General features: G+C 36.4%; 1 protein-coding gene across 4 annotated transcripts in view; it reads left to right on the top strand.

Annotated features, from left to right (window-relative positions):
• Window positions 1-26583, top strand: part of LOC103137937 (catenin alpha-2-like) — an 84839-nt gene that overhangs the window by 32648 nt on the left and 25608 nt on the right. The window contains exon 1 of one of the 4 annotated variants that reach the window (XM_016671403.1): window positions 18237-18410. The exons of 1 other annotated variant lie outside the window; for it this stretch is intronic. The gene's annotated coding sequence lies outside the window, so the exon portion shown is untranslated. Of the gene's footprint in view, window positions 1-18236; window positions 18610-26583 lie in introns of those variants that run through there. 2 more of the 4 variants (XM_016671402.1, XM_007551952.2) reach the window with 2 other exon arrangements.

The raw sequence follows: 26583 nt of genomic DNA, 5'->3' as shown, positions 1-26583 counted from the left end.
ATTGGGGTGACCCAACTAGAGTCTAGTTAGGTCACCCCAATGTCTTGAATTTGAAAAAATAAATAACTACGGAAGGGTTCAGTAAATGCGCATATGAAACTGGTGGGTTTGGTACCTCAAAAAATGTTAAGAACCACTGATCCACAATCAAATTCACAGCCAGGGACATAAGATGCTGATGAGCCATTTGATTCAGGTATGTTGGACAAGCGAGTTGCAGGCTGGTATAGCTCTCAAGGACTTGACTTGTGCTCCTCTGATTTAGATGATGAAGGTAATGATATTTTCCAATGCTCTTAATGATAGATGGGCCATCATAACTGGGACAGTGAGTTGTAATGCAAATTCAAGGTTACATTCCCTGTTTTAGAAGAATGTTTCTGACAGTTTCATAACTGCATTTATAATAGATACATTTCAGCATTGTATCGTACTATCTTATGTAAAATGTACTCTGACATATATATGTATTACCTTATACAGTCACGTTTCTTGCGTAAGTAGATAACTGGGCAAATGCTGTCTTTGCTGTCCCATGGTACACAAAGATTACATCCACTCCCCATCCACTCTAATGTAAAAGAGTGACTTTTAAACTTGTAGAATAATTTTGTACAGGTTTCACATCTCTATATGTTGTTTTCACATCTCTATATGTTGGTTTTTCTGTCTCTCAATTTGAGATGGCCCTAATGCCAGCATCAAAAACGTTCCTTCTTATGTTTTCAAAGACAGAAATGAAGCTTCTTGAACTGTTTTTGGACTTTTTTTCTGCCTTGTGGCCACCATGTGAGAAAGACAAATGGCAAAAACTGCAACTGATCTCACGTATTCTTATTATATTAAGAAACTGAGACAACATAGATTTAAACTCTGTGTATGAAATTGTGCTTAGCATTGTGGATTACACAATGCTAAGCTTTTTAGTACACCTTATTAAAGCCACATCTGACCTACCTTTTTGACATAATCTTGATTTAGATTTTGGTAAAAGGATTTACATTGAAGAAAATATTTGCAATTGCTTTCTGTTAGTGTTGCTATGATAATAGATTCAGTCCCATAATTATATTTAGAATTTATCAATGATTGGAATATTAATGATATTCAATATTAAATTTAATATGTCCAACCCACAACCAACTAGAAGGTGAAATTCAATACTTGTGCAAAGCACTTGTGATGTTTGCGTTTATAGTCTGCCACCTTGTGGCGGTGTTGAGTAGTTGCACACCAAGTTATAGAATATAAAGATTCTAATGGTACAAATAAATTTTATAATAATCGATCATATTTTATAATATTGTAGCTTACCGGTACACTATTATACACTGTCTTAGGCTTGAGCAGTAGATCTGCGTTATTAGAGATACAATTTAAAAGCAAATGACATAAATAATCCAATGTTGGTTTTATTTTTAATCAGTTCTTGATGTTTAGCTTATATATTGCAAAGGTTAATATTGTAATTATTTAATTTAATTTATTTTTTATTGTATAACAGATATTTTCCCTTTCTGTAATATATGCTGAACTGAATACGGATGAATTGCTTTCTGCATTGCATTTAATGCTGCATTATGCAACAACCATAATGCAGAATTATGGTTGATTCTTATATGTCACTTCCACTTAAAGAAATAAATGGAAATACTGTAAAATCGTCCTGTGTAAGAATGTTAATGTCAGTGGTTCACACTAGAAGCAGCTAATTCACTAATTGCTTTGGTTTTTACTTCAGTAGTTTGTGAACCCGCTCATTTGGTAACCTTAACTACTCACTTTGACCCATTTTTGGGTTGAAAATGTGACCCAGTATGTTGGGTCAATCCCATAATCAAATCCTTTTTTGTTAAACCAGCCCTATGTCTCAATCTGTTCATATTTGACCCAGTTATTCAAAATAACTCAAATTGGGAGCTAAATACACTCTTACAACAAATGGCTTTTTTTTTTTTTTTTTTGCATCAATTCACATAGCATGCATACTTTTGAATTGTAGGAAGAAAATAAGCACACAGAAAAAAAAAAAAGAAAGAAAAAACAAGCTTACTCTGACTGGGAGAGCATACGAAGCACACAAACTCCCTCTGAGCAAAATAGTTCACCAGATAGCGGCAACCTTTTTAGATTTGAAGCTTCAGTCATCAACACAAGCCCAAGGAGGCTTCCACTGGAAAAGTCATACTCTAGTGATTTTTATGTGATGATATTTATTTTTTTTAATGTAGCCCTTAAGCATGCGTGGAGCCTGAAGAGCTAATCAGAGAACAGTAACCAACATTAGAGCTAGAGCTAGTTCTACTGAATTAACTTTTAGTGCGTCACTTTTCCTTTAGCAGTTTCTTTACAAGGTAAATTTCACAGTTTGAAGTCGTCAGAATAGACAGTAAACATGAATGTTTTCTGTACATCTCAGGGTCAAATTTTACATAACCAGCAATATTATTAATACTTATTCAGATATATTGCAGGCGGAAGCAAATACAGCAAAATCAGTGACTTAACTAGACAAAATGACTTTCTCTACCAGACACATAATGTCTTACAGCAACTGAAGGTTGAAATTATATCTTGGATTTGATAGTTTAGATTTTTTTTTTTTCTTTTTTCCAACAGTCAAAATGTTCTATTGTTTGTGATTTCAATCACTTGGAACAGACTAAAAACAATCCATCTTTTAAAATATTTGATTAAAGCTAAGTTGCATTATATACATTGTACACCTACGTGTGCTTTCTTTCTTGATATCTTATGTCTTTTAGGTTCTTCTGTACTGAACAAATATAGTATATGCACTCATACGTCTTATGAGACTTTATGAGCTTTTCATGTTAAAGCTCAAAATTCCTGTTTGTTTTCATGAGGTTTCCGGTAACTTTTTATGCTGACCACTCAAGCACTTTTAAAGCTATGAGTTTCATTCATTTGTTGTGAATAGGCACTCTATACATAAACTGAACTGAATAGAAAAGAACTTGTACATACAATCATTCATTTGTCAAACAAACTTCATTTTAAAATGTTCTGCTCCTTTTAAGTTGATCTCTGTATATAGGTCTAAAAGCATTTTACAATTAGATTTCTGCATCAATTTTGAAAGCATATAGCTGTTATCAAGCACTAATGAAAACACTGGTGTGTGTGTGTGTGTGAGAGACAGACTGTGGGGATGCTTCTGAATCCTCACTGATATGCAGATGCTTCTCTGATCACATTCCGCATGCATCACTGCAACACCGTCATTGTTAAATGTGTCCCCTTGACTGTTGCGCTGAGTTATTGGCAGTGTTGCAGTAAGTGCATCTGCACACATTTTCTCACATGAAACATTTCCCTGCATTATCATATTTCCCATTCTCTGGGTTGATAGATAACTGTGAGTGTGCGGAAAGAAATCAAACACCCAGAAAGCCGATAGACACTTCAGAGACGCTGAAGGAAAGTTGTTCCAACCTAATTGATATTGATGAAATTCAAAGGGTATCTTTTCGCAGGCAACCTTTTTTTTTCTGGGTTAATACTTCACCAAGAGAAATTTTCCGATCAGAAATACACCACTAGACCTAATTCAAAAAGCAAATGAGCAAGAGGATTAGGAGTGAGGCTCATGCTAATGGTGAAGTAATTTCACTCTCAGGCAGATAGAAGACTCTGCAAGAGGATTTATCCAATCTTCTCCAACTCCTCTGAAATCCGCTTAAATTTATTAGGCTAATATCCCAGGGACCGAAGTGATTTTAAATCAGACACTCCAAAACAAAAGTGTGCCACATTTTCATTGTCGCATCTTTAATTTTCGCTTTTAGAATATTTATATAAATGTCGCGTGATTATAAACAGACGGTGCATAAAATACTACGATATGCCTAAAACGATTCTGCCGCTTATAACTTTTGACAAATTTTGTGCAATATTTTGGCTCATAACTTATTTCAGTGGTCTTCCACTGTCTGGTCTTCCACTATACATGGCAAGGTATAGACCTTGCCATGCTTTATGAAGTAAAGGTATTAAAAACTATTTCTTTATTCCACAGTAGATATTACAAAATCAGCATGTGCAAACCATCTCCACTGATATCAGTACAATATAGATTTACTTTGGTTTTTACCAACATTTTGGCTACACTCATTATCCAGTACGTCTCAGTAGCCCTAATTAATTGAAGACTAAGGCTTTCATTGTTTTGGAAAAGCTTTGTTACAGTTATTAACTCCAGCTCAGATAAACCAACAGAGCAACCTAGCAGTAACAAAAGCAGAGCATGGCAGCGCATTCGAGAAATCATTTCTCCTTGACTGCTTTTGTTACTCAGATGTGTGCCTCTTCCTGACACCTTTTTTCATTTTTCAATGGAGAGTGGATATTGAACATGCTGCTTGTCCAGCAGGTAATTATGAATGTTTTACTTAAGCTGTTCAAATGTTAAATTGAGTTTATTAATAGTGAAACAAACTACAAAGAAAGAGAGCAAAACAAGAATCAAGAAAAGCAATACTTTGTACTTTGCTTGTCTTGAAAGATTAACACTGCAGAATAGGTTCAATGTTTGTAGTGACATGTTTTCGTTTCAATTCATCACATATTTGTCATTAATGTTTTTGTGATGTTTTCACCATAAGGCTCTAATACTGCCCTTAATGGCAAAAACATCAGCTTCTTTGACCTTGGCATAATAAGAAGACAATAAAGAGCTACAATGTATTGTTGTGCTATTTAAACTCATCCTTCTAACGAAGTTTGCCAGTATTTGAATTTTGACTTTATTCTGTATGCAAATATATGAAATATGTATATATATATCTCAAACCATATACACATTTTGAAGCAGTGAAAAGATCCTGTTGGCTTCGAATGTCTCCAACCTGCACACATGGTGACAACATCACCATAACAACAGGACAAGGTGGCATTCAATAATAACGGAAAATTACTCTGTGCTCTTAGAGGTTTTTTTTTTTCTTCTTTGAGTATTCAGGGATTTCTTCTGCAAATTAAATGGTTAGACTTCATTAGGTGAAGAGTGAGCTAAAAAAAAAGCAAATATTGATGTTGCAGTCAGTTTAAATCTCAAGCAATTTTTAGAAGATTTCAAACGATGCTCGTTTCTCTTCCTAATTTGATAGTGAGTGACGTAAGAGGCAACTGCCTGCCTGCTAAATCACACAAAAGACAGAGAATGAGCTCCCTGTGGGGAGTTTACAATTGTGAAATTAGATTTTCAGAAAAACATTAGAGAAAAAATGTGCTCAGCCTTGTGAATTGACGCTTTTGTTTTTTTGTAGACGACAGTATTTTCTGATGTTTTTATCTTGTTAATTTTACTGCAGGTAAGTTGCATTAGCAGTTGGTGTTTATCTGACAGAAGGCTTTAACGTTGTAAGGCAGGAAGGAGCAGATATCAATTGGAAACCAGAAAAAATATGTCATAGTTTTCTAATTTTATTGATGAAACACTAAGCTCTCTTTCCCATTGGTCTTTGTCCACAGTTCTGTTATTTTGTATGGTTAAGAGTATGAGCAGTAAATAATTGAGAAGTTGAGTGGATTGTCTTGCTAAGGTGTTGAAAGGCTTCTGATGACTGAGAAATATACCATGCATACTCCATTACTTTTTTCTTTTTTTTAGCTGGACATTGAACACACATCTTTCCACCTCCTTTCCAGTTTTCAATAATATATTTGAGTGGCATTATGTAAAGGAAAAACAGTTTCTTGAGACAAAAAAAAAAGGCATGCCTTACCTGGCTAAAAATATGACACTTTTGCGAGCACAGAGAAGTTTAGAACTTCTCGATTTACATAAAATAAAATAAAAAACACATACAAAGGTAATGGATTCAGGGTACGTGTTGCTTAGGATATCTTGTTCAGCCAAAAAACAGCTCTGAGAAGTGCTGAGGAAAAACACTTTTTAAAAGAAATGCACCATGCACAAATATCTAAAACATGGTAAACTTTATCTCTGAGCAGACTGTTATTAAAGAAGCAATCTTAAATAATTTCTGGTCACTGTTAGCCTAAACAGAAAACAGAATTTGTATAAATGACCAATCTCACAATGGTGACTGTGACATTAATGTATTTCAGTCAAATGTGTAAAGTACTGATTGGCATCTATAGCATATCACATCACCGCTAACAGTTTATAAGTACAGTTTATACACTGTTCTTTGGTGTCTTTTTTTTCTTGAGAGTAACACAAGGTGGTTCCAGAAACAACAGATTGGTCATTAAATCTGCTTCGGTCTCACCTGCTGCCATGTGCAGCTTCTGAGAAGAAACTGCAAGGAAGAACAGCGGCGACCTAAGAGAAATGACTTAAGCAGAATTACAGGCTGTTGTGAAGACAGATGTAATGTGGAAGAAAGAAAAAGAAAAAAAAACTCAGGCAGCAATTTCAAATTGCACACACAGTTTATTTGAAAACTCTGAACTCTTCTTAGTTTGTAAACAGTCTACACAGAAATGAAGACTCTCGGATGTCACTTGGTATGAAGACGTTGCTGGTAGTTCTCAGTTCCAGATTAAAGTCTTTTAATGACTGTATGAAATGTATGAAATAAACCCTTCAGATGTAAAAAGAAGAGGTGATCTTTCTGCCCTTCCTGACTTTGTTCAGTAGATTTACTTCTACATGATTTCACCGCTCATTATTGTCGTCTAACTAAACAAATAAACAAACAATGCTCACGAGTGGAGGAAGTTTGCTTGCCCTTTTTTTAGAATTTTTCATTTTTGAACTCTGGATTTTTGTATTTTCCCTTGCTGAATGTAGTTTATTGGGTTTCAGTAATGTGTGTATTCGTGTTTATATTTGAATAAATGTCTTGGGAAGGATCCTGGTTCTGTATTCACCTCTGCAACATACTTTTATCTTCGTGAAATCATGTTTTCCTTTCATCTCAGTCATTGCAGCATTGAACTGATTTCCATCCTATATAGCAATTGCCGTGGTGCAGACTGTATGGAGGTATACAGAATTACCCATTTTCAGCCAGAAATAATATAGTACTTCTGAATTACCCTTGATGTGCATCGCAATATGCACCTTCAAATCATTCTTTTCCCCCCACAGATGAAAGCAAACACATCATCAAACAGGTTTCGCTTCTGCGCTGAGCTGCTTGCATTCATCCAATGGGTTCGTTGGGCTTAGAGTGATGTTTTGTGCTAACACTTACTCGCTGATGTCAAGCACCAAAAAATATGTGACAATGTTGAAATGGAATTGGCCCATTTTTGCTTCAAGTAAATATGATGGGATTCTGTTTTACAATACTGTTTGGACACAAGCTTTAAAAACGATTTTTTTGTTGTTGTTGACTAAAGGCAACACCAAACCTTTATCTCTTGATATAAGTGGACATGAACAATAAACAGACAAGGTTTTGCACTTTAACAATAGATCTGCTTATGAAACATGTTCTTAATTGTGAAAAGGAAAACAAAGGTAAGGAAGAAATAATTTTTCGTTAAAACTTAAACACTTATTAAGAGAGGAAAAATAAATACATATTAACTCAAAAAAACATCTGTGGTAAAAACAACCAAAATCAGGGTATTTTAAAAATCCTTAGTCTTTATCCAAGTTGTCGGAAGCTATTGTGCATTAGCACCGCTCATGTCAGTATATGGGGTCAAATATCCCACTTTCTGTGCAGTACAACATGCAGAATTTTGAACTTTAAATCTGCAGGGAGTAACATTTATAAATAAAATATGTTGTGACAGCATTTTATGAGACAAAAAAATCAGCCTCCTCCACCTCCCCCAAATATTAATATTGTGAAGTTCAGAAATGCTCCATTCCTGGTCAAAGACAACAAATCAGAGTCAGGAGGAAGGTCTTAATGCCGTCAATACCACTTGTTTACACACAGCTCAACATGCTAATGGTGGAGTAATGACGTACCATTACAGGAAAAACTGTTTATCCGCCATCGTCAGTGGCCATGCTAACTAGCTTGAGCATTCATGGCAGACGCAAGCATGATAATTAACAAAATCTAAGGCAAAACATCACTTTATTGAGTTGCTGCAATAAATTAGCTTTTCACAAATTTATTGAATATGACTCTGCATCTAAATGTTGGTCAGTAAAATGAAACAGTTTCACATCTGTCAGTCAGTTGAAAATGAAAATAAATCACATCGATATCCATCCTGCTCAGAAGTTTTGCAATGCAAGAGAAAGAACTCCAAATCCAATTTACTTTGCAGTAAAGATGCAGCAATTGTTGCTATGATGTAAACAGCCATCATGAGTCAGTGCTCACTGACTGCAGCGGAGCACTCCATCCTCCACTAAGCTCATTCAGCAAATTTGACACAATTGGCTTAAACGATCAAGTTAGAAGAGACCAACATCAGTCATACAATCAAATGAATCAAATGTTTTGCTTTCCACATGAATTGTACATAAAGATATGTGTGTTATGACTCTTTTTTTCACATATGTACTCCACCCCTCATCTATAAACCTGAAACGGAACAGACTCTGCCATTTGTCTTTGCCAGTGATAAACAATGGGGCGATCCTGATTCACACAACTGGATATCCTGGCAGCAATGATGTACAACAGTTTGCTTTCGAGGAAAATTGCCATTGTTTTAGCAACAGTAGGTGAACCACTGGCCTCTTATTGGACAGCCACAATAAATCAAACTGTCCAAGCTGAAAATCTGGTCCACCACAAATTAACCCATAATAATAAAACACAGCAAATGTCCTTCTTCTGAACAACAATGCGTATGTGTCTTTATATTTTTTGTAAGGTGTGAAGGTTAAAGTGGGTATAAAGAAAACAGAGCCCCTCATTGTTTCCTTGCTACATATACTTCTAATATTTGAACATGAAATTCTGACTAGATGTCAGGACGTTGAATAGCCCTTTTGTTGCGATTGCTGAAACCATGCTGTAGAAATCTACATGCCGCGTGGAATTGGGTCCAGGATTTACATAAATGTGTCACATCAGCCTCTTCATTTGCTTTTGTTCCACACCACAGGAGTTAATACATTTTAATAAATGTCTTATTGTACTCTCAGTCAAAAAATATCCATGTTGAACACATTGAAATTGGTGAAACAAAAGCCCCCCATAACTCTTTAGCCCAGGGGTGGGCAATCCTGGTCCTCGAGGGCCGGTCTCCTGCAACTTTTAGATGCATCTCTGCTTCAACACACCTGAGTCAAATAATGAGGTCGGTAGCAGGACTCTTGAGAACCTGACTGCACTTAGGAGGTGATTCAGCTGTTGGATTCAAGTGTGTTGGACCATAGAGACATCTAAGAGTTGCAGGACACCGGTCCTCGAGGACCAGGATGGCCCACCCCTGCTCTAACCATTCAATTAGGAAGGCAGCCACATCTGGAGGATCGGACTGATTTTTCTTTCTGTGTGTTTCCATTCTGTTTAGGATCCTTCTAAGAGTCCACACCCTAACAATGATTCCATCCACAATATGGAGTAGCATCAATATCTCTCCATGTCTTAGATCAAGCATGAATCCAAGACATGCAAAAGCTAATTTAACTCTTGTAAATTAGCCATTTTACTAGCCTTCATTATTCATGTACTAAAACCATACTACAACTACCAACTGAAAATATTGCATTTGTACAGAATAATTATCACTTTTGCCTGTCTGCCCTCCAACACTCAGTCAGTGATCTCTTCATCCTGGAGCAAATGAAAGACAAACACCAACACAAGTAATGGTAACCTACTCCCTGCCAAATTCAGCCCTAGATACCAACTTACCTCCTTCTGAGTTTGACTCCTCTTCCTGGAACTACAGGATATTTGCAGTTTATTTAATTGTGTATGTTGAATATTAACAACTCGTCTCATGCCTCAGTGTGATCAAAAATCCCTGAAGCCTCGGTTGCTTCATCATTTGTTTGTCTCTCTAAATAAACCTTTTATAATCATTCGTCTGATCTTCATGATTGCTGAAGATCGCTGCTAAAGAGTCTTGGTTACCATCATGACACTGTGGTCTAGGAACGCCTTGGGATCTCCTCGATTCATCTGGAGAGTGTCGCTGGGGAAAGGGATGTCTTTGTTTCCCTTCAGGACCTGTTATTTCCGTGACCTGAGCTCAAATACGTGGAAAACAAAGCGTAGCTGAATAGGGGGATTTGTGTTGGTCTATAATGTCTATCATTTAAAATCGTAATAAAATACAAAGAGGTTTGTCCCTGAAACTTAAGAAAATCCCAGCGGTGTGAATACTAATTGCTTTGCTAAACCAGAACAATGTGCACCATATTATGCATGTTCATTTGCCAACATTAGTTTTCCAATGCCAACTCTGAATTTGTCATACATATCTTGATGTGGCAAAAAAAAAAAATATAGCTATAAACTTTAAGTCTAGTTTTTATTTCATTCTAAGAACAGAAGGAACTCAGTGACTGATGGGGTTTGCTCTGGTATAGAAAATAAGACGCTATGCTTACCGTGGTGAGGAAAAGAAATCAATGACGAGCTTAAGCACTCAGCCATATTGTTGCTCCTCGGCATCACTTAGATGCATCTGCAGTGCAGATTTTGCACCCAGAGCCCACATCGAGAACGAGTAGAAGAGTGTAGGAGGTGTAGATGGGTATGTGATGAAATCAACTTCCTCAGGAGAAGGGAGTTTCATACTCTGTCAGAGACTTTCAAACTGGATATTGAGTGCATTTATTTGAATTAAAGTAATTTTGTGAATTAAATAATAAATGTGTATGAATATATATGCGCCTTATTGCTTTTTAGATGACATTTCTGGTTTTCACATTTTGCATTTGTTGATGTAAAGTTTGTGCTAAAGACTTTCTCAGCCTTAGTTTCAGATTTGAGTTTGTCCTGTCTTGGATACCAGCATACCAAGTCCTTGTGCTTAAACTACAGCCAGTCTAGGGCAGAAGAAAACTAAGCTGCTGCTTCAGAGCCTCCCCAAAGCCCAGCAGGGTGCTGCCAAGAGCACTTGACCACTCATGCTCAATGCGAAACCTCAAACTACGATAAATACAGTATTGTATTTATTGATACTGTATAGACAAATACAGAATCTATAAATACAATACTGTATTTAAAGCTTATCTTTGAACTTGATAAGCGAAGACTCATAATCAGTCTGATTTTCAAAAAAACTCAAATACTTTCAAATTTGAAATAGGTGACACAATTGACACGATTAGAAGAAAATCTTCACATTTTGATCGTGATGAGTCATAATTTATTCTTTCCGATTTATTTCTGTTTTCCATCTTTCTTCTGGAGCCACGTTTCATCCACAATATTGCTACAAATTGATCAATCTACCGCTGACCTGTTTTTCAATTCAATCCCAATCATGCAGTCACAACTTCAATCTTTCAAACTGGGCGTCGGGTTCAGCTTAATATTCAGACTTGTTGAAAAGTGTCGTCCAATGAAACTGAGCAGAATGCACTGAACTAGTAAGTTGCGATGAGCAGGAAGCGACAGTGGGCGGTCATTTGCACTGTGCCGTTGACTCTTAAGCAATCGCGCATGCATACCGCAACGGCAGAAAGACGGCGGCGGCTGGGAACTGGTTCACCAGAGAGGAGCCTTCTAACTCAGCAACCTGCCTCCCATTCTGCTTTGACCGGCCGCCACTATCAGCCAGTACACCAGTTGGTTAACATGGTGTACAACTCTAGCTGTTGGAAATACATGGCTGAGCCATGAGCCACAGGGATTTCTTAAGCAACTCCCCCCTGCTGCTATTGTGACAGGTACTACCTCCTTCCAACTAGTAGTTTGATCTTTGACCTCTAAAGGAAGACGTTACTTCATCAGTGTTTTCCAGGCAACAGAAAGGGAATTTATTCTTTGAATATTTGTGACATTAAAAAACTACATTTTTGTTAATCAAGTGACATTTTTCAGGAATTTTTCATCTTCTCACATATTCCTCATCACCATTTCCTGACCTTAGTTGGAGAACACGTTTTATTTATTTATTTATTTTTATAAAAGTGGGAAAGGGGGAAAAAAACAAAACTTACCCTACAGCTTCCTGATTCTCTGGTGCTACTTCAAAGACTTCTTTCATCGAGATATTGATCAAGAGTTTACTATTCAGGGCTGACTAATCTGTCAGTGTTTGTGCAAAAATATGCTGTTGACTTGAGAGGAAGAAACATTAAAGAGGGGAATTTATCTCTCTGAAAAATCTCTCCACTTTCACTGATGAAAGCTGAAAAACAGAAGGTTTAACATCTTCTCTGTAGTATCATAAAGGAAATGTACTGCTTCTTTTTTAAGCCTCTCTAAATAAGGACATGAAGATTGAGGGACTTAGGTTTTCAATTTTGCTCCTGCTCTGCACTCTTTACCGAAACAGCTTTCACAATCGCATGGAACAAAATGGATTGCCCTCAGAAGTCATTTATTGTTCTCACATGGTTACAGTGCGACAATATATACTTCTGAGGAAAGTAGAGTTTGTCTCCAGTCAGCAGTTCTGGAGATTTGTTAATCCCTGTTAATCAGAATGAGACCTCCCTGTAGAACTGACTAGAAAAAGGTAGGAGTATTTGTTCAGAGCTTTGTGGTTGTTTATATTTTTGATTGTTTTGACAGTAATCTGCGAAACAGCAAGTACTTCATGATAGATGAGCTTTAGTCAAGTTTAATGCTTTCTGTCAAGCTTTTTGTGCCTTTGTTGTTGAGAACAAAAGTTAAAAAAGCAATTTCTTAAATTTATGTTCCCACTCCGTTCCTTTATTTTACAGGGACGAAAAGAAAAAAAAATACAGCATGTGACACATTATGTTCTTCTTTTTTCGATTACCATCTTAATACCACACATTTGCGACAAGTGTTTAGTTATTTCTAGACATCATATTGTTCTACAATATGGTGAAACAATACAATACCAACCATGATTTATAAATGACATTGTATGTATGTTGATTAATATCATCCAGTTGTACATGCTGACAGTTACCGATCGGTATTTACTTTCATGTCCAAAATGTTCTAATGAAGGGATGTTCCTGCAGCTTATCATGACTTGATAGACTTGTTGGAATAATATGCTGAAAAAAAATCTTGCAGACTGCACTGAAGCTGGAGGCAGAAATGCTTATATAAGCAAGGTACCCCTCTTGTGTGTCGTTAGAGATCTTTTAAAAGAGCCACCTTCAAGCTAATTTGTTCTGGAGATAAAACATGGTCCATGAGTGCAGGTTGATCTTAGACACATCACTTTAGCTTTGTACACCCATTAAATCCTTTAGTTCTACTTCCTGAGCACGCACATAGCATAAAATGAATATCTTTTGAGTCCTTATATGAACCCAAACAGATGGCAATCATTTAGAATGTTGAGATTTGGGATGAAAGCCTCCAATTTATAAGCACAGAGACAAACTAACAGGCAGATGCTGTTATAATACTGTCACAGTAAATCCTTTTGTAAGGTGTGCCTCTCTGGGAAATGCACCCCAAGCTTATCTAGTCCGCACACTCCTAACAACCCTGGGGGTTCACAAAGCCAGCTGCACATCCTGCAGGGTGATGCAGAGAGGGCATCCTGAACACAAACATGCCACCTCCTCTCTGGATCTATAATATTCCAAACTACATTTTACAAACATAACTTTTTTTCACTGAAGCATAAACATACATGGACTTTAAGGGCTTCATTAGATTGCTAGTGTAAGTAAAAAAAAAAAAGAAAGATAAAATAAAAAATTAGGACATCTGTTAGACCCTTAAATATGAATATTTGGACAGATATAGGCAAATATACTCTTTATATGTTGATAAATATATGGTATTTCTCTGACATATTGTTGTAATGCTTTTTATTGGCATTACAACACCAGCCAAACAGCTCAACCCATTCTGCATAAAAATCTAGTGGAGTTTTGGAACATTAGCTTTTAGCTAATGGAAACCTCTGAACATTTTCAGTAAAATGACTCCAAAATCCTTAGTAATTATAAAAGATGGTTTCTTCAATTAAGAAAATAACAACAAAGCCAAAATGAAGGAAGTTTATGCAATTAGTTTATACCATTATGCATTAGCTTATGCAGTTAATCTGCCTGTGACTAAAACAAACTGCAACAACCTTAGGTAATAGGGGCTAATATGCTAATTTAATGTTTAGGTGGACTAAATTTGGCAAATGGGACAGATTCCTTCATGTGAAAATCCAGCTGATAAGGAAGAAAGAGGAGGAGACATAACGTAATTTACACACGGTAATAATAAATCATTCCTGGCAGTTGTCTGAAAGATTAATTTCATCTCCGTTTTTAAATCATGAATAGTATTTAATTCATGACTTCAGCTACTTAGAAAATTGTGGTGAGGATTCAAATGTAATCAATTTTCCTCTTGCGTTCAAAGACTGAAAAGCAATCTGATACACTTCATAACATCAAAGTCATTTTGAGACTTATGTTTTGTCACAATTCATATTATCCCTTTTCTTCTAAAATAGCTTCCCCCCCCCCATTCAACTCAGTTTATTTACGTTGCGCTAATATATTGCACATGTCATCTTAAGGCACTTTCCAATAAAAAGAGTTCAATTCAATCCAGTCATTCAGCCCATACTCTTGCTTCAGCACTTTGAATAAGCTGAAGGCTCTTAACTGGATTTTGTGAACTTCCTCATAATAAACAATTACAATAGTCCTGCCTTGAAGTAACAAATACTAGTTTTACAGCATCACTCCTGAACAGGTTATTTCTATTTTGACAATATTCTGAAGGTAAGAGAAGAAAATCTTAAGATGAGATTTAAATTACATATCCTGGTCAAACATAACATGTAGGTTCCTTACTCAGAGCAGAATATTTAGAGTCGTCCAGGTGTTTTTGTCTTTAAAACATGCCTGTAATCTACTTCAACCTGGAGACACTCATGCAAAGAAAAAGCTGCAATTAGTAAATTTTATTTGACATGAGTGAATTAATGTTTTGATGCTCGTCCCCCTGCAGAAGTCTTGGATGCTGTGAATTGCAATAAACTTGGATGAGTGGTTTGAGGATTAGAGACGTCGTTTACCAGTTGGAAGAATATTGTATAAATATTTGGTCCAAGCACAGAACCCTGTGGTGCTCCTTAAGTAACCTTGGAGTCTGAAGAAGACTTATCATTTACATGAACAAACTGGAAACCTCGAGCCTCTGATGTACATTTTTTGAACACAAGATTACAATTTAAAAAAATTCAAGACACTGAGGTCAGACATTGTTAAAAGGAGCAAAGTAAGTGTTTCAGTAGCCTGCCCATTGCCTCCCTAAACCATTCAGCTTGACTCTTCTCTCCCTCTGTGTTCCATCTTGGCTTTCTCTTATTATGCTGGATTTCTCTCTGGTTAAATTTTAACCAGGCCAATCAGAAGGAGGAATTGTGAATGATAACATTGATTTTCTGCACTGTGTTAGAATTGTAGCCTACCTGTAGTTTGCAAGGCAAACTCATTCAAAAGTTCAGTTCAAAACTCAACAACCACCACCCACTGCAAAAAGAGAATTGCCAAGCTGAACAATGTGGCTGTTCATGTAATTTTATATTTGGACATTGACTGAACAGCTTTGTTCACTTCCTCTGCTGCTACTGCCAATCATTCTAAGGTTGCAGTTATCCCAGTTGATTGCTCACCTCTGTTTTTCCTTCCACTCAACTTTGTATTAATATGCTTAAATACAGCACTAAGTGAACAACCAGCTTCTTTAGCTATTACCTTTTATCTACCCTCCTTGTGGATGGTGTCTGTCTGTTGGACAACTGTCAAGTCAAAAGTCTTACCTATTTTGCAAAGGTCATAGCATAGTATTTCTATCCTTTTTTTCTTAGCTTTCTTATGCCATTTCCAAAAAACTGAATTTGAGGTTTCCACCAGCTGTCATCATAGTTGTTTGGTATAATCATCAAAATTGACAAAAATAAATACTTGCTCTGAGCAAAATGCATATGTAATGTGTCCCACTTTATGAAGATATTCTAAGTAGCTGTATGCACATGGACGTCAATTCTGTTTTGCTTCTATATATTGGAAATGTATCCTAAATCTCTGCATTCTATTTTACATGCAGACAGTGACATTATGTTCTTGCTGATACCTTTGACAACAGTTTTCACTGTCTGCAGCAAAAGACACACTGATTTATTATGCGCTATGTTTCTCCAAGTCAGTAAGGTGCTCTCAGTCTTCTCCGAGAAACCTGAAATTACTTCAGATTTGCTTTTAACAGAAGTGCTGGAAGACGAGCTTTTGCCTAAAAGATTCTCCTGCCCGGAGTAGTTGTGCTTTTGATTGCAAGGCCATCTGAAGTGCCCCCTCATGATTCAGGAAATGTGAATAATGTTTGCACAACATCAGACAGGAGCGAACAAAACCTCAGTCTGGTTATGTGATATCAAGATCTGTTGTCAATTAAAAAACACGTTACCTTAGTCCCCTTTTACTGTCCTTAATTCTTTCACTTTGAGGATAAAGAGTTGGATTTTGAGGGCTTTGAGATTTGAACACTTTTTTTTTTTTTTTTTTTTTTTTTTTGTAGAGCTCTTGAGTGCAGCAGATTGATCCAATGATGACCTCTTTTTGTAAGAGCAGTAAAAGCCAGAGCAGGGACATGTGGTGATGACAGTCCCTGAAGAATAGAATAGCTTAAAGTTAGGAAAGGAACTGTACTCTGTTGTGGTGAGTGTGGGGTTTGTGGACATACATCAAAGTAAATACGCACTGAATGAACATCATTTCTCACCTTAAATCTCAGAGGAAATCTTGGTGCATAGCTCTACAAACAAAAATATATATTTATGGTCTTTAACTGCCCAAGGTTTTTGGCTTGTGAGCTCACACAATAGAGTGAGCTGACAACTTGTCAAACTCAGAGATGGGTTTATTCCCATGGTGGTTTTGTTCTCTACAAACTGTGTCAGCTCAGAGGTTCACAGAAAGTAAAGCTTGAATGCATCTAAGGACAACTCTAAAGAAAACTGTTAGCTAGCAAGCCTGGTATATGATACGTATTGATAAAACAAGCAGAGGCAGTACACAAACAGAAAATAAATCTATTAAGTTAAATCAAAATGCCTGAAATGATAACATTTTTCACAAGCCTGAAAGGATGTTAATGCCCTGATTCGCTCAGGTATCTTGCATTATGATTTAGACTTTGATTGCAACTGCTTCCAACTCAGCTAAGACTCAGCTCAAACTTTAATGAAATTCAGTGCAATCAGGTTAACACACATAATTTCCCTAGCAGATGAGAAATGCACAAACTATTGCTAATTAATGGATGCTGTCACATTGCTGAATTTGTAATTAAGTGCCTGGAATAACTGGATAATTTGGACTTGTTGTTGTGAAGTATAAAATGTTTGCTTCCAAGCACCTGGAATGATATTATTTCCACCTAACAAGCCAAAGAAACTCCAAGATCTTTTAAAATATCAGTAAATAAAAAAATAATACTCCTAACTTGACATAGTCTTGTCATTTCACCATCTGAAATGTTTATGGAGCAGCATCCGAAAGATTTTTTTTTTCCAGATGCATCATGTGTGGGTGAGGTGGGGGCTTTAATTAACAATTTAGTGCAGCACAAAATAGTACAGGAAATAGAAAACTGACAACATTTTATTTTACAAGTAACAAATTATGTCTAAATTGAGATTACATTATGTTACAGAACAGTGCAATAAGGAGCTTTAAACAGGAAGATTGTTTGAGAGCAAACAATAAACACAAAAATACAAACTGGAATTTTTTTTGTATTACCTCTGATAATTTTCTCTGTGATAAAAAAACAAAACATATTCATTGCTGATGTGGTGTCATATGAGCGTCTCTCATTGTAAATATCAAAATATCAAATTTGAACCTAATAACTTTCAGTTTTCATCAGTTATGTATGTCATAATCATCAAAATGAACAAAAAAACAACTTTTGAAAAACATGCAGTGAATCTATATAATGCCTGAATTTCACTTTTCGAACTGAATTACTGAAATAAACTTTTTGATGACGTTCTTCTTTATTGTGATTCTTCATATATTCCTGCATAAAAGCCGAGTATTAAATTACTGCATTAGTTTAACACCATCCACGGAGAGAATGGATCTTCACTTCTATAATGTGGCAAATTAAATAAATAAATAAATAAATAAATAAATAAATCCTGCTCACTCTAAAGAGTACGCATGCGTCAACGACAGAAAGAGCCGCTCCTGATTTGCCAATGCTGGAGACGAGCAGACGGGCCACTATTTTGCAAAGCTCGCCGTTACTAGCGCATCTTCGTCCGCACCTGCCTGCATCGTTGTTGCGGTAGGAGCGCTGTGAGGGGGTCATTATTTTGCAGCAACCGTGGGAGGAGGAGAGGCATTTCCGACACACCGACAGAAGCGTGTAAGCCTCAGATTCAGCACCACAAGATTAAGGAGAGCGTCCGGACCGAGCCGATTGTTACTCTCCGGGGAGGTTAACTGATCAGGAGGACGCCGTTTTTCTTTGGGAGTGCACTCAGTGAGACCAGGCGTTGCTGCTGCTGCTGCTGCTGCTGCACAGTTTGTGGACCTGCTACAGGAGTTATCTTTAACGGTTAAAGGTGCGTGTATAGCTGGTAGAGAAGGCGTTTGAGCTCAAAGATTTATTTTGCTAGCAGCCTGTAGCCTTCCACTCACTGCACCGCCTGACGACCGGAGACGTGCAGCTAACATTAGCTTAGGCGAGGTCCGGCTGTTTCATTCAGCATTGTAACCACAGCTTACCATCTTGCCTACTTAAGGTGTAGCTGCATGGAAAGTCTGCATATTGAATATTTCTGCTACAGGGTGGCACGACCTTTATTTATTGAGCTGGAGTAGTCCCGTTAGCTGAAAATCTCAGTGTTTTCTCACTCCCGAGCGCTGCTATCCAGTGAGCCCCGGTGCTGAAAGCTTGTCGGGCAAAGATGAGCCAGGCTGCTAGGCTAGTGTTGCAGCTAAGCTAACGGGCACCGGGCACTTCTGGTTCTGAATCCGCGTCCGCACACTTGCTTTCGGGGATGTTTAATTATTCACCAGCTGTTTCCTAATTAGCGTCCAATGTGTTAACTTGAGTGCAGTTGGTGCGTGTACTTGTCCTCGTTTAGTTCTCCTTTTAGTCTAATTTCATTGTCCAGAAATGTCTTTGTTTAGAGACTGTTTGGAGTTCATCGCTTTATTTCTGCAGTAGTTATTGGAAAAGTTATTTTGATCTACAGCGTATGTGTTTCTGACTTAGCCATTGTGTCATCTTCCTTGAGTCGAGGATTCGAAGTAGCAAAGTGGTGCTACATGCCTCACCCTTACTTTAGAGCCGAGTCTCAATGAGCGCTTTTAGCACGGACAAACAACACGATGAAGAAAGCTGCGAGCTTTGACATGTGTATTACGAGTGGATTTAAGTATTCACATAAAGTTCCAGTGTAATATTTTTTTTGCCTCCCGTATATGTTATAGCGCAAATTATAATTTCTGCGGAGCTGCATGTTCTTCAGCAGTTCAAAATTCTCTTTCAGTGTAATAAACTTATTTAAATCACTTCAGTGCAGTCAGCGTTGTGGACTCACCGATTGTACAGTACAGTTACAGTAGAAGTCAGACCCAGTGTAGTCTGCCACATTCCCTTCAGTGTAACTGGAGATCCAGGATCCCATGGGCTTGTAGAGGTTGCAAAGCTCAATTTAGCATCTGAGCTCATGATGGTCAGAAAGGCATGCACACCCTCTCTGTCGCTGCGTGTCTGTGTCTCTTTCTGCTTGTCTTCTTCTCTGTTGCTCGCTATGGTGGTTATTCTATTCAACATAAGTGAACAAACTACAGTTGACACATTTTTTTTAAGTATTATGCTTAAAATCATCCATAGACTTGTCAGACTTTAGATTTGTTTTATTCATCCAACCAGAAAGTTTGTTTCTGACTGAAAATGATACAGGCATTTCACTAAAGGTAATGAATGAGCATAAAATAAGTATTTTATTATTATTATTATTATTTTTTTTTACAAAGAATAAATTTGAAAATTTGTACCCTTCTCAACAATCGATGGATGAGACTTTAATTCAATTATACAACGAGACTTCACAACAAACCTTGTTTTTAGGTTCAACACAAAAAGCCAAAACAAAACAAACTTGCTATACGGCTTTCGAATATTTCTCTCTAATCATTTTGGCACAAGGACTTGTTTACATTAAAAGCAAAGACATCATGCCAGATGTTTGAGAATAGCATTTTGTAAAAGACTTACTAATTTAAAACAACAACAAAATGTATACTGATCAGATTTTCTAAACTGTCTTTAGCATCTCATTTTAGCAAATACTTGCATTACTAAAACTAGTGTCCTTGTGTATTACTGAAAGAATGTGTGAGGATCCACAGGAAAACCAAGAACAGAAACATAGACAAGATAAAAAAAAAAAAAAATCTCTCTCTTTTTTTTTTTTTGCAAAACGTACTACTAGTTGAAATGATGAAGAAACTACTGAATGCTCGGAAAGCAGTTTCAGGGGTTTTAAAATGGCAAACTAAGTAAATTGGGCTGTGAGAGAAACTCATTGTGACCAGGTGGATGAACAGTGGTGTACGTCGTGCTGACTAACCACATCTAGTAGCTGTAACACTTAAAATAAAATAATTATTTATTTATTTACTTAGCATGTTCTGACATGTCCTAGAAATTAATTTACCTGTGAAATGGCTTATTTCATCTTTGTGCTTAATCTGCTTGTATTTTTAAACAGTTTATTTCTAGTCTAATATTTAGCTTCTTACCTCAGTTACAGTATCCACATTAATAGTGTTGTTAGCGTGACCTGGTGGCACTTAGCCATAGTGGCGTCACCAATCTGAAAAGGATCAAATTATTTCTTTTCCGACTGGCTGGTCCCCTATCAAGCTGAAAATTGACCTATTCCGGTCACTGGGCAAATGATTTAATTTGAACTCTGAGCATTTTACCGTTTTCAAAGTGGCTTAATTAGATTGAAGAAGCATTTTAATATTCGTCAACGCCATTTGTCAACATGACTGTCTGTTTTATCATAAAGCCCATTTCAAAGACTAAAATGCTGACTAACTTAAATGGAAAAAACTAAGAAACATATCACTACGACAGTAAAATAAGAGCTAACTCTTTTTCAATAAAAACAATCTAAAAATATTTAAAATCCAAAATTTTAAAAACCTACCTTAATACAACAGTGTCTTAATCAGAGTATCAAACTCGACAAGTAAGCAGAAATGAAAACGGGTTTTCAGGAGTTTCTTGAAACTGCCTTGATATTTATTTTAGTTAACAATTTGTGCATCGCAGAATATGTCCTTTACCAGATAATGATGGGAGGCAGACAAGGGAGAAGCTGTGCTTTCCGGCTGCCAAGCTTGGACAGACTCTCTCCCGCCCTTTGGGAAATAGTTGCATATGTTTATCACTGTCTAACCATCTGCCTGAGACCTTAATTTATACAGTACTTTTTGATTCACTGTTTAGAATACAATATATATGCATATACTTTTACTGTACATTGTAAGTGCTGAATTCTGTTGTTACACAGAAGTGTTACCGATTGCTAAACCTCCAAACATATCTTGCTAATGTTTGTTAGATTTTTGGCATCTGTTTGTACCTTATGCTTTAAAATGAGATTGAAAAGTAGCCATTCTCAAATTAAAATGAAAAGAAAATTGCTCTCTCAGACACAGTGCTAACAGTTACAAGACAATTTGTCCTTCATTGAAGAAAATCATCGTTTTGAAGACACAGTTCAGCCGGTATGCTGTTATTGCAAGATCTGACGGTCATCTTTATGCAATCATCTAAATGTTCTGAATCAGCTACTGCATGTGATTTGAGGTAGACGGTCCGTTTCTTTCTGTCAGTTTCAAGGAAAGGACACAATTTATGAGCGAGACTATGCAATCAATGACAGCCAGGAGTGTTTTGTGTTTCCTGTCTCCTGGGAGAGCGAGTGTTATTGACAGACTACCATAAACCCTCCTGTTGTTAAATAGAAGCATGGCTCTGAGGTAGCCATGGTTTCCCCTCCAACTGGAACAGGATTGCTTGTGCCGTTGGCCTCTACTTTTTACTCACTTGTGCACATGTGCCTTATAGTTTGTAGGAGATGAGGCAATAAAGGGAACACCGACACAATTAAACTGCATTGTCTTGACAGGATACACTGAGTCGGTGTGGTAAAGATTGTACTTGCTGTATGTTTTTAACATGATATAATATGTTGTAATAGTGTTGTCATTCCACTGAATGGCATGTGATATGGGAATATGCTTAATTAACTGGGTTTTTATTCCATCTATATACCCACACTTGATTGTTGAAAGACAAAAAATGTATTGTATAATGATGAACAATTAAGTAGATGAGCCAGTAGTGCTTTAAAATATACTGTCAGCAGCAGCATGGGGAAGCAAGAATGAATGAGCTTACTCTCTTCAAATTCTTATTGTATGCATTTTCCAAACACCAGAACTGCACCCACAGTACCCATTGAAAGGTCCATGAACATTAATGTCTTTCTACCAACTGTTACTTTCTACAACATTATGACCGACTAGAAGGAACAATCAATTCATCCATCCAGCCTCAGTTACCCATGTCTGTCATCCTTCTTAGGGATGCATGATATGAGGAAACATGCAATATGTAACATGAGAGAATGCTGGTTTGATATAACAATTGAATAAAAAATAAAAACATATAACTTGGTCTTATTAAAAAGCTGCTTCTGGTTGATGGTTGCTGATTTGAGATTTGAACAACTCACTTGTTATGCAATGAATTTTCTACCCATTTACCTTCTAAAGCTTTTTATTCTTCATTGAAGAACAAGTGCTGCTAAACATATTACTGATGTAAAGAGTCTGAATGTATGTTGTCCTTTTTGGAGTTTCCGGTTGAATTGTTTGATCAAAAGTCAAACATGGATCTTCTTCTTATAGTTACATTTTTATTGTACTTCAGAATGCTGTGAAAACTTAGCTTTTAGCCAAAGAAGGCTATGTGGAAAGAGTTTAAGAGCAGAGTGAATGTGAAGATGACCTTATATATGTGAGACCAAGCAATCCTGTTCCAGGATCAAAAACACTTTGATTTCGTTATGCTAATCTGCTATGCTATGAATTTAGTTGTTTTCACAAATCTTGTCTATAGTGTATTTATTCTGGTCAATTGGTTTTGAGAGTTGTAGTCATGGCTGATTAGGCTTTCTGCTGAAGCATTCATCTCAAAACAGCTTTCTGTAATGTCGAACCTAAAAGAAATCAGATAAACTTTTTATGGGCTTTGGAAGGCCAGCCTTTTTTTTTATAGATGTATATACATTCTGCTACGCTTCACCAATTCTTTGGCTTGATTTATTCATGTGAATTCATTTGGAAAATTCATGAAAGGGTAGAATCTGTGACCAATGTTTATGCTCAGACAGACAGGAAGGAAGGAAAGAAAGAAGGCAAAAAAAAAGAACATCAGCTATCAATTTTTTATCAGTCAATCTTTCTAAGACAAGCAAGTGTGTCCCTGGTATTTTAAGATTTTGTTTGTAACTTTTTCAAAGATAGTTCTAAGACAAGAAAATAAAACTATCTTTGAAAAATCAAAAAATATGTTTAAAATTCAGTTTAAAAATTCATGGAATTATCCAGTTTGCAAGACATATTTACTCTTGGTTCAGTGGGTGCTGTTTGTGACCTCAACCATGCATCTTCTACTGTTCTGTTTCAATTTTACATTGTGTTCTTGTATTAAATAATCTGCCTAAAGTAAATGCTACTATTATTCCCCATGACAGATGGTTGTTCACTGCATAATATGATATTTATACATTCACATTCACTTTATCATGGCTATGTGGAGGACAGTTTTACAGAGCACAACCTGTGCTCTAGTTAAATTGGTCTATACAGAAAGGCTGTTTGTGTTTAACTTTATTCCTCTTTGTAGTACATGCTCATCTCTCTGAACTCATCAACAGCTCAGCAGCAGTTTTAAGGATAGTTTCCTAGCTACCCTAAATGCTACAAACTCCTACAAAATTGCTTCTTGTCCTGGTTGGTTTCCCTATTGATGAGTATAGTTACAAATAAGAAAAATCTTAGTTCTTTAACTTAATAATCTTACAATTGTGTCAGAAATGTTGTCATAAAGTTAGCATTATTCTTGGAAAGGATAGAGTACTTTAATAAAGTTTAAAAGTTTTGGGTTGAAGTAACTTGGAGTATATTCTAGGAACACCATCATTAATCATTTATGATTGCACACAATCTATTATTTTTAAGTGTTAAAATGTGACCTTTTTACCATAATTGTTGTAAATTTGATTTTATAATGTCATGGCAAATCTAACTACATCTAATAAATCTAATACGGTTGGGTTTAGTTACCTTTGTGTTGTATGTGTGAGGCATTTAGAGAGCAGTCACAGTTCAATAATAAGAACCGTTAGTAATTCACAATCACATCACCCTCCTTCACTTCCATTATGTTTTCTTTTTTTCAGCTATTCAGGATCAATCAACCATGTTGGCAGTGGGAAGTTATTAAAGATCATTTCTTACAGCTCAGTAGAAAAGTTAGAAAAGTTTTGTATGTCTGCCAGATGATGTCAGTATGTGTCTTTAAATATAATTTGTGTAAATGGTGTTACCCTACTTTACTCTTTTTGATGTAACTTTTGTGTTTCAGAAGTCTCGCTTCTCTCAGGCTTTTACGTCTCTCAGGATTGACCAGCTCCTCCTCGACACATTGTGTGTCTTGTCTTGGTAAATTAACTTCTGTTGTTAGGCAACAGCCTGACTTCTCTTTTACCTTGGAAAATTTGAATGCTAACCGTTGAAGTAAATCAAGATGATACAGCTGCTGCTTGCTGTAACAGCTTGTAGTGGGTGAGATTAAGCAGACGACCTCTTAAAAAAAAAAATCACCTTTTATCAGCTTTTTGTTTGGATTTGAGGCAGTTAGTTCCAGGCTTTTATTAAGATAATCACACTGAGGCGACAAATAAGATCAGAATCACTTTCTCAAGCAAGCAACGTCTCAGTTCAGTTTGGATTTTATTTGTGTTGCACGGATAGGTGTTGTTTGAGACGATGACGATTTTTGATTCTTGTAAGGTAGTAAAATATAAATATTAGAAAAGCATCCTCAGACTTTTGTAGATGATTTCCAGTTATTTGTGCGAGGATTTTACCTACCAATATCAAATTTAACTTTTAACAACAAGGACTACTAAAATCTGTTTTGTCTACATCAACATTTTCCAAAGGGTCCCAACATTTCCAAATCCTGCATCTTCAAAAATACACAGAGGTTGAAAGGTCAAAAGGAAAAAGGAGAGCGAGTAGTAAATGGAGAACTCAAACTCTTATTTTACACACAAGAAATTTCCGAACTTAAGATGTGCTTATTTCACTGACAAATAGCTGTGGAACAATGGTGTGTTTAAAGACTGGACAAATTCTGTGGTCTGCGGATCACCAGTCAAGCTGGTAATGATCACAGTAGGTTAGGTTTGGGCCAGCAGTTTGTGCAGTTTCTATTATTAAGCGATTAACTGTGCATGTATCCTTTTTTTTGTTTTTTGATTTTCATGAAAGTACCACTCCTAGTGGGAAGATACTTTAGTAATTTTTTTTTGTTTTGTTGCCATATTTTTAGCTTTTGCCTTTGAAGCAGATTAAGTGTGGAGAACATTGAAATTTTCCTTCAGTGTAAGAAAATAAAACACTAAACACTAAATAACAGAACTAAAGGTCTTTTGCAAAAAGCTACACTTTAAATAATTTGAGAGACCACCAAATGTGATTTACTGCACAATTTGAGACGCTATTCTTTGGAGTAACTAGCCTTTTTGGTGCAAAACCGCATGTAAAAAGTTTGGCTTAGATTAAGCCGTGGCTTACAAGATTTTAATCCTTTTTGCAAATAATGTGGAACATTCATCCCTGTAGCAAGAACCTAAAAGTTTCACAAGGTTAAGCTCCTATGACCCATTTTCATGAAACCGTTTCTGCGTCCTGGTCTTATAAACCAAATGAAATGTCCTTTACTGGAACTTTGTAAACTAAATTTTAATGTCACTATCTGCTAATCTCTTGTCTCATTGTGTGGGAAAAGGACACGCCTGTAAAAGTAATGGCGACATGAACCCACAAAGTGTTTTTCCTCTTAATTTGTATTGGTCCCCATTTCAAAAGCTAAACGGTGCTTCACTTTCAGAACAAATTTTAATTTGTTAGTTTCTAAAAGAATGTGATTGTTAGTTTGATCACTTAGACTATATCTACATTTTTAAATGAAATGAAGATATCATAGGCATAAATTTGATCATTCTTGATCATACTTTTTGAAAAGCCCTGCATGTAATGAGGCAGATACTCATGAGTTACCATGTCAACGGAATGATCTTTTGATTATATCTTGCAAGATATACAATGATAAAAGTTGTATTTAATACTTAGTGTCACTCAAAGCAGCTGAATGCAGTTTGATATTGGATTGGAATAGTTTTTCTTAGTTACTTCATTTCATTGTACCAAAG

This window comes from Poecilia formosa, unplaced genomic scaffold (genome assembly GCF_000485575.1).
Source record: "Poecilia formosa unplaced genomic scaffold, Poecilia_formosa-5.1.2 Scaffold44, whole genome shotgun sequence".
In the NCBI taxonomy this organism is placed as follows: Eukaryota; Metazoa; Chordata; class Actinopteri; order Cyprinodontiformes; family Poeciliidae; genus Poecilia; species Poecilia formosa.
Note: the sequence above shows the minus strand (reverse complement) of the source record. Positions and strands in the feature narration are given on the sequence as shown.